General features: G+C 38.4%; 1 long non-coding RNA gene across 1 annotated transcript in view; it reads right to left on the bottom strand.

The window, feature by feature from the left end:
* Nucleotides 1–5,632: 5,632 nt before the first annotated feature.
* Nucleotides 5,633–9,638, bottom strand: part of LOC144805920 (uncharacterized) — a 223,565-nt gene continuing 219,559 nt past the window's right edge. Inside the window, exon 5 of the long non-coding RNA XR_013605628.1 lies at nt 5,633–5,732. This is a non-coding gene — a long non-coding RNA (uncharacterized LOC144805920). The remainder of the gene's footprint in view (nt 5,733–9,638) is intronic.

Here is a 9,638-nt window from a genome sequence, read left to right as displayed (position 1 = left end):
ATAAAATGAATTGAATTGAGAATTGAATTGAGAGAACACAACAGAAACAGAGGGTACAACACGTTTGATCATGGATTTCAACAACCAAAGTAAGGAGCTGAAGAAGGTGATAAGGAAGAACTGGGAGATTCTGTTACTGGATGAAACTCTGAAGGAAAACCTAACATCTTTTCAAAGTATAACACATAGAAAAACAGCATCTCTACGCGATATCCTAACTCAGAGTCACCTGGAAATCCAACCACCAAAAAAGACAACATGGCTGACGACACCAGGTTTTTGGAAATGCTCCAAGTGTAAAGCTTGCGAACAGGGTTCTAACATCACAGAATACAAATTACAGAATGGGAGAACTAAGAAAATTAAGGATCACATCACGTGTGAATCAAAATGTGTGATATACAGGTTGACATGTCCTTGTGGAAAGTACTATATAGGGAGTACCATTAACAAATTAAAATTACGGATTCTGCAACATCTCCGTGCAATAAAAAACAAAGACCCAAACTACCCAATGGCCAAACATTTTCATGAATTCCATCAAAACGATTGCAGTAAATTGAAATATTCTGGGATTAGAATCATAAAACCATTAGAAAGAGGAGGCGATCGTACATTGAAACTTCGGAAAATGGAGTCTAGGATGATTTTGGGGATGGGTACAGAATACCCACATGGACATAACCTGGATGCTGAACTGTATGTACATTTGTAAATAAGATCAGGATATCAAGACTGTGTAAATAAACCTGAATAGTCTCAGCTCAAAAATCTGAAATAGAATGACCTTTCGTATATAGCTGTGTATAGGGTATAAATAGAATTCCTTTCCTCCCTGGAAATCTGTAGACAAGTGCATATGTGCAGGAGATATCCTCATGAAAAGACCAGACATGGGAAACCCGAAAAGTGGATATAAACTCTGGGTACATAACTTGTATATTAGAATCTAATGGAAAGAATCTGAATTAACTGTATATAGAATTAACCATAAGAAGAGGAATGTGGGACCTGGTACTTTTATGAACTGGATAACCCGCACACTCCTCTTTTTCTTTTATATTCACTGTCTTTTTACCAATTGCTCTATTTCGTTTTGGTGCTGTCTTTAAAAACTGACTGGCTCCTGTCAGTTGTAACGTAATATGCAAGACAAACAAAACCTGTTTGTTAAAGACGCACTGTTCACTTGCCCCTCAGGTGCTTAACTGATATCTCATTTCAACGTAACATTACTTGTTATGTGTCTACATGATCATTATTAACATATAAGAGACTAATATGACAACAACAAACAGTAAGAAACAATCTCTTGTATGTTTCTTCTTGTTTTCTTCTTTATTCTTTTTTCAATTCTTGTTGCAGAATATTTTTGGTTCATTACTTCATGAATCCTTCATATTTACACTTCTTTCCCAATGCATTTCGGTAAAATTACCCTCATCAGGGGAATGCTGTAATAATATACAATAAACACTGTATGTCTATCTTCCTCTGCCTGTATAGGGATATCCCCATACCAGAAACACCAATCTCGTGAATTTAACCATATTATCGTGGTTGTTAAAAGTGAATCAACAATTCTGAACCACCTCCCTTATCGTGCTCACTAAATATCAATGTGTCTGATACCGTTGTGTACCAAAAAACCACACCTAGTATGTCAATAACCATGCCTCACTAACCTGTGTAAAAATATGTCAAGGTTGCCTGTAACAAAAAGCGTCATAATCAAAACCAATTTAAGATTCCTCTCTCTGTTTGAATTACCACATGTTAAATATATCATAAAGGCTCTCTCTACCTTAGTTGTTGTCCGGAGCATATATTCTTTCTCTATTCCGTAGCACCACTCTTGCCTCAAGAGACGTCGTAAATGGCATCCGCTGTAAAAGACCCCCACACTACCGTTACTTCACTCGTTCTTTCTGAATTTTAACCTTATGCATTTAACTAATGCCAACTCTGCCTCCATACCTTGGGACTTCAATATTAACGTTCCAAACGCTGGCCCGCTACACTGCTCCTGCCGGTAGTCGCACTCGGCTCGCCATCTCGCCTTGCTCTAGCGTGTGACGCGTGTTGTGATAGATATAGAAAACGGACTTCCCGTTTCCTAATATGCTGCCGCCATCTTAACCTAGTGCTTCTGTCTGGTTTATTATAAGTCCTCACTGGCATGCTAGTTCCTGCAGTGCTACTCCACTGGTAATAATAAACAAACTAATGACTGCACCTTCGAAAAATGACCAACGAAAACCCATCGAATCGAAAACATATGTGTTTGGTGTTTTCTAATGTGGTATGTAGTAAAAGCATGCTATCTCAGTGTATGCCCTATCAGTACTCAGATCTGTGATATTGTATTGGGTGTTCCCCAATGCAATTGTTTATTCACTTTTGTAATGTAATAACCACCATAATTATAATCATTAAAATACTATATACACATTACTAATGAATTTTTCCTTTCCATACAGATGTTATGTGTGAAATCATTTACAACAGGCACTTTACTATTTACAATTTACAAAAAGCAAATCATTTCAATTTTGTCATTCAGACCACAAGGTTCCAACGTATTAAGATACCGTATCCAAAACGTTTCTCTTTGTGATAAATGTCTGTTGACATCGACATGATCTTTTTCTTCAATTTTTTCTAACACTGTGTAACGTAATTGCGGAATGGTATGTTGTCTGTCCTTCCAATGTACAGCTAAATTGGATTTTAAATTCTGTGTCCTAATCATACTCTTGTGCTCTGTCACTCGTGTCTTGACTTTACTAGTGGTTTTCCCCACATACACCAGCCCACATGGGCATTTAATTGCATACACCACCATATTGGAGTTGCAATCCGCAACTGGGACCTGGTACTTGACCATGAGGGCCACAATATAGCAGCATCTCAGATAAACCAAACATTGGAGGATTAAGGACATGTATATGAGAATATATCTAACATAGAATTCAATACAACCGAATGGTCTTGGCAAGAATGGGTTTCCGCAATGAGACATATTACAACAACATAATGACTAGAAATTATAAATAATTGTAAATAACAGGGTTGTAAATATGTAGAAAATGAGTAGTAAGTCACGTTATGTCCATCTCAAGAAAAAGTACTTTACAATGAAATGTATACATAATTTATGACTTATTATTATTAGAGACAACTCTATAAGGCCTTGTAGAATAAATTATTTATAGATTGTAAATAATTGTTGTGACAGAATAACTTACTGCCATGAATGAGGAAATGATATCATCATCTCGCACGGAGCACTTTAAGAGTACTTCACAGGAATGGAAGAAAAACAAAATGGCGATTGTATTGAGCCATAGTTTGTAAATGAGGTTAACAGTCTAGTGTTTAATGAACACAAAGAAGGGTACTACCACTGAGCACTTTTTATAAATTTACTAGACGCCTGGGACTCTATGGTCCAGTTGAAGGTTAATTGTAGCCGAAACGCGTAGGCCGTCCTATTCTTGCACGTTTTTGCACATGGTGTTTTAAAAATAAAATAATTTAGATAACCTATCTGCTGTCGTGCCGTGGCTTCCACTGGGAAAAGAAAGGTGGTGAGAGGTATCGAAGGAATATACATATATATCTCGTGATCCTGGGTTGAGGGTGACCTGATCCATTAAAAAGAAGCCTTAATCCTACACTCCTATAGGAATTAGCATTTAAAAAACCTTAGAAATTCACTGAAAAAACCATAGCTTTTAGGAGTGTTATAGTTAGCTGGACATTTCACTCATAACAAACCATTGACATTCCTCCGATATAGTTCGTTGTACTCACTATAATTTGTGCGCCCCCAATCCACTGCTGATGATGTCACATATTACATCATTCATGACATGGTCAGTGACATCACTGATGACATCTCAAATGACATCACTGATGACATCACTGATGACATCATCCGTGAATGTGGTTTGATTCGTTATTTAAATATGTATTATATGCATTGAAGAATGAGTGGATATATAAATATAAATATAAATATCTGGATCGAGGATTTAGTAGCAGTGTGATTGACTGTTTACTTGATTAATTTAAAGTGTCTCACTACATATATTTGATAGTGACTAAACTGTGTGAACATCTGTATCACTTTGTCAGTTGTTGTGTAAACTGCTTCTCCAGTTGGTAACTAGCTATTTGAAACTCTAAATTAGTTATTGATTAGTTTACTGTGTATTTGTATGGGAGAGTGAATGTGTATGTGGTTCAGTGGAGGGTGTGTGACTGCCCAATGATGTGTGAATAGTTGATTCAGTAGGTATATGAAGTTAAAACTACATGTTATAACAGTTGTTTGGGTGAGTGAATATCTTTATGGGTGTGGTGATGAGCAAATATATCTTTCAATGGTACATGTCCAACAAAGTAAAAAAAGTAAAAGTCAGTGTATGTGTCAGTTGTTGTTCATAAATAAGTATACATAAGACTCAGTGATTGTATGCGTGACTGTATGGATAACTGTATACTTCTAATAGTGATTTTATAACAAACTAAGTATGAGTTACTATCTATATGAATAGATAAAGTGGTATTTGTATTAGTGTGTAGCTGAGTAAATGTAAGTATGATCCATTGTTTGCATAAGTGAGTAGGATGACTTCATAAGTGTCTAGGATGTGTGCTGGTGTGTAATGTCGAGATAGGTGTATAAGTATATTTGATAGTGTTCTATTGATCATTGACTGCATGTATGAGTGTATCTATAGGAAAATGGTTAAATGTGTGTATAGATCTAGGAATCAGTGAGTGGGTTTTTAGAAACTTGTATTGGTGTGTCAATGGATTCAAATATGGTACTCTGTATTTTACAGTGTGTGATGAAAGGTTATACTAGTGTATAATGTAGTGTATCTGATTGTCACGTGGATGATGTCATCAGTGATGTCACTGACCATGTAATCAATGATGTAATATGTGACATCATCAGCAGTGGATAGCGGGCGCGCAAGATATAGTGAGTACAACTAACTATATCGGAGGAATTTCAATGGTTTTGTACGAGTGAAATATTCAGCTAACTACAACACCCCTAAAACCTATGGTTTTTTCAGTGAATTTTTAAGGTTTTTTAAATGCTAATTCCTGACTATATCAGGCCTGAAACCTATAGCTTTTTCAGTGAATTTCGAAGGTTTTGTAAATGACAATTTTTAAATTTATTAATTGTTATATTTATTTTTTTAAACTGATTTACTACATTTTTTAAACAATTTATTTTTAGATATTTTTTTTAAAAGCATTACAATTACATTTTAGATTACATTACAAAATATACTTTCTTAGAATGAATTACTTTAGTTTAAATACTTTGCAAATAGGCAATAGACTTTTAAGTACAGTAGTTACAGTTGTTGCAATGGGCAACACAATTTCAAACACAATGCAACATTGACCTCAATGTGAATTTCTAGTTAATTGCAATTAGTTACTTTATGGATTACTTTTCTAACCACTGGACTGGATCCTAGATTCAGTCCTTGGACATCTCCTGTAAACGGGTGAGTAAAAGTGTTTTAGTTACAGTAGTGATTTTTAAGGAATATTAATGTATTTTAAAAGTTGACACAAATATTTTGACATAGAATCACCAATGTTATCCTATAGCAGGAAATTCCTTTAGCAGGTAAGTAGTGCTATAGTCACTTTTTCTTACTCGGTGGTGGATCCTGGTTCCAGCACTGGTGCATCTCCTGTAAACAGTTGAAAGAATGTGTTTAAGTCATGCAGGCGATATTTAAAGAATACTTTTAGTTTGTGAAAATAGACATTAGAAACTTTTCTGGTGAAAACCAGACAATGGATTCTTATGGAAGGAAATACAAGTTACTGGTATGTATGGTTAGAATTACTTTTCAGGGTCAGTGCTGAGCTAAAAGATGCAGCACTGGGTTCTCTCCTGATAACAGGTGAGTAAATCGGAATTCATAGTTCTGCTGATTTTATAAGAATATTTTAAAGTTCCAAAACTCCACACTTAGAAACTTTTCCAAATAAAACCCCTCAATGTTACCCTTTGGAAGGAAATTCACTTAGCAGGTACGTAGTGTTATCATTACTTTTTCTTACTCAGTGGTGGATCCTGGATCCAGCACTGGTGCATCTCCTGTAAACAGTTGAAAGAATGCGTTTGACATACAGGCGATTTTTAAGGAATATTTTTAGTTTGTGAAAATAGACACTTTGAAACTTTTCTGGTGAAAACCAGACAATGGATTCCTATGGAAGGAAATACAAGTTACTGGTATGTATGGTTAGAATTACTTTTCAGGGTCAGTGCTGGGCTAAAAGATGCAGCATTGTGTTCTCACCTGATAACAGGTGAGTAAATCGGAATTTGTTGTTCGGATGAATTTAGGTGAAGATTTTAAAGTTGCAAAACTCCACACTTAGAAGAATTTCCAAGTGAAACCAGTCAATGTTAGCCTATCGAAGGAAATTCAAGTTAATGGTAAGTGTGGTTAGTATTACTTTTGAGGTTTAGTACTTGGATCAAAGATGCAGCACTGAGGTCTCTCCTGACAACAGGTGAGTAAATCGGAATTCGTAGTACATCCAGTAAGCGCCACAGAGCTGCGTAGCAGAGAGATGTAAAAAGGGGCACGGCATGCACCACCTCTCTGCAACGCAGAGCAGTAGCGCTTCCTGGAAGCACCTGGTGGACTACTTGGCCCCCATGGTCCCTCAGGTTTGAAGTTGAATTTTTTCCCCAACTTAAAACGCGCCTCAGGGCACACATCACGTCAGGCCCCATCCCCTCCCTTCACCACTGTGCAAACGCACCCTGTCACTGTTCTACATTGAGAGATTAAGTCCCCTTCAATCCTAAGGATCCCTAGGGTCAAACTAGCGCACTAGGTACCTCCAGTAAGCACCACAGAGATGCGTTGCAGAGAGGTGTAAAAAGGGGCGTGGCCTCTGAACACCTGTCTGCAACGCAGCTCCCTGGCGCATACTGGAGATACCTGTTGGGCTATTTGGAGACTGCCATTAGGGAATATATATATATATATATATATATATTTGAGTATTACACGTTTTGTGATATAATGCCTCAATTCACCTGGTAATTCCTAATTTCTCCCAAATGTACTCATAGAAAAGTTGGCAGTTTTCAGCATTAAAGTAAATAGATTCTCTGTATTTCTCAAAATCATATTTCCCATAGAAACCAAAGAAGTAATGAGGGCATAAGAGGGTACACCGTGGCTGACTTCCGGACTGCCCTGGGGCTTGTCTTTATGGCTGCTCCCCCTTCGAGTCGCTATGGCTCGCAAGTAAACTTCCCCAAGGAACTGGGCTCTTAACGCCTTAATATTATGTACTTGCAGCACATACAGGAGATCACCATATCTAGTTAAGTTGTCCAAAAGTCATGACAAGACCTAGAATACAGGCACCTGTAATGCCCAGAGCAGCCTCCTGTACTTAGCTGTGTTCACATTCAGTCCTGTTAGGCACTGCCATGCTCCCCGATGGAACTTCCTGCCACTGACGGGGCTGATAATCATTTCCAACTCTAAAGCAGGTGTATTTCACGAGTAGAGCAATATCCAACGAGTCTTTACTCTTCCATACAGCAACCCTCTCGCAAATAACGTTCTCCAGCAAGGCTAGGTTACAGCAGGAGCCAGTGTGTCAGGGGCTCTAGTCCAAGAAAGAAATTCCCTCTTTGGCCCATGTTAAACTATGAAATACAGCAATAATTAGAGTTCAGTGGGCCTTGGTGCCACTGCACCTGCTGCACTAATGAAAGCTACGCCTGTAGTTTACGCATTGTGTTTGAAAGTAGAAGTGGAGGATAAACAATCTGTGTTTGTGAGAAAAATAATGATTTACAAGTACAGTTTTTACACTGAAAATCTTATCCTAATAATTGACTGTGAATACATAAAAAATTGGGTGTGCTAATGTAATTTATTGTGTGTTTTAATGTATAGGGCAGGCATAGGCAATATCTCATTAAAAGAGAATTTCTATCTTCTAAGGAAGAGGTTAAGCACATTGATAGCCCTCCACGACACCGGCCCAGCGTACCTCAACAGACGACTCAGCTTCTACACCCCCACCCGCAAGCTCCGCTCTGCCGACCTCGCCCTCGCCGCTGTCCCCCGCATTTTAAGAACAACAGCCGGAGACAGATCCTTCTCCCACCTCGCCGCCAAGACCTGGAACATCCTCCCCACCAACCTACGGCAGACCCAAGACCTACTGGCCTTCAGAAGAATTCTCAAGACCTGGCTCTGGATCAGTAGCAGCGTCCCCCCCCCAGCGCCTTGAGACCCTCACGGGTATGTAGTGCGCTTTACAAGTATACTGATTGATTGCTTGATAAAGACACAAAAGAGTGCTCCCACAAAGAAATACACATACAAAGAGATGCACAGACCCACAAACACACACCAAACATGAACATACAGACACCTAACTACCCACAATGGTGCACACAAACACGTAAATACAAATAGAAACAAACTAACACCCACAAACAGATATTCAAATAGTCGCACACAAACATGCACACATAAACAAACACACAGGCTAAAAGACACTCACATGTAAACCAGCAAACACCTCATTGACACTGAAGTAAATCGGTAATAATGAGACACTGGCAGGCAGGAGCGTGGCTTGGGCAGTAAGATTGGAGGGGGTGAGCCGTAGATTTTCCATGAATGGAGCTGAGTTATAATGTTAAAATGCATTATATGACAAGCAGGGTGCATGAGAGGGCCTAACGGGGCAATGGAAAGGAGACACATGCGGAGTGAGAGAAAACATGTTATTTTGTAATACAACCAACATTGTTAAAGACTTTCAAAACAGAAAGGGAAAAGTGTGTGTCGATAAAAATTCCTGTTGAAATGCAACAGACATCTCACCATACCCGACTAAAAGCACCTGTGCCCAACTATTTAGCTGAAAATACATTTACATTTACTGCTGGCATGGCAGAGAATGACACCGAAAAGGGAATGAAGTAGAATTGCAAGTACTAGGGTCTCTACAGCAGCACACAGCATGGGAGCCTAACTTGGACTAGTGCTCTCAGGTGTGCTATTCCTACTAAATCTGCAGCCTGATCTTGCTTGGCCAGGGATTAGGGATGGCGACGCGATAACTTAAGACACCCAGTGGGTCGGTAACAGGCAGGAAGCTCTGATACCAGCTATTTTTAGCCCACTGAGCAGACAAGAAGACCATGTTCCAAAAGGGGCTACTGCCCACTAGATTAGTATTCAAGGATCACAGACATGATCACATCCATCCACAACAGCCCATCAGATCACTAAACAGTGCAGGGGGGTGAAACTTTTAAATGTGTATTTAAAGGAAATTGGCTGAAACTCCGTGGAGATCGCAATAATCTGTCACAAAGACAAGAACTCCCAAATCTCCATTTTAAACAAAATTTTAAATAATTGATGTATAGAAGTATGTTGTAGCCCAACCGTGTAAAAATGCTACTAATGATTTTACGTGTTTATATAAGTATGCAGTAGTACTATTATAAATGTCATTAGTTTAATGGTTTTTGTTTTTAAAAGACTGATCACTTAAATAAATAAGTCCATACACAAGGACAGAGCACAGAGGTC

Source organism: Lissotriton helveticus (genome assembly GCF_964261635.1).
Source record: "Lissotriton helveticus chromosome 1_1 unlocalized genomic scaffold, aLisHel1.1 SUPER_1_unloc_33, whole genome shotgun sequence".
Lineage (NCBI taxonomy): Eukaryota > Metazoa > Chordata > Amphibia > Caudata > Salamandridae > Lissotriton > Lissotriton helveticus.
The sequence above is the reverse complement of the archived record's forward strand: the minus strand, read 5'-3'. Positions and strand labels throughout refer to the sequence as shown.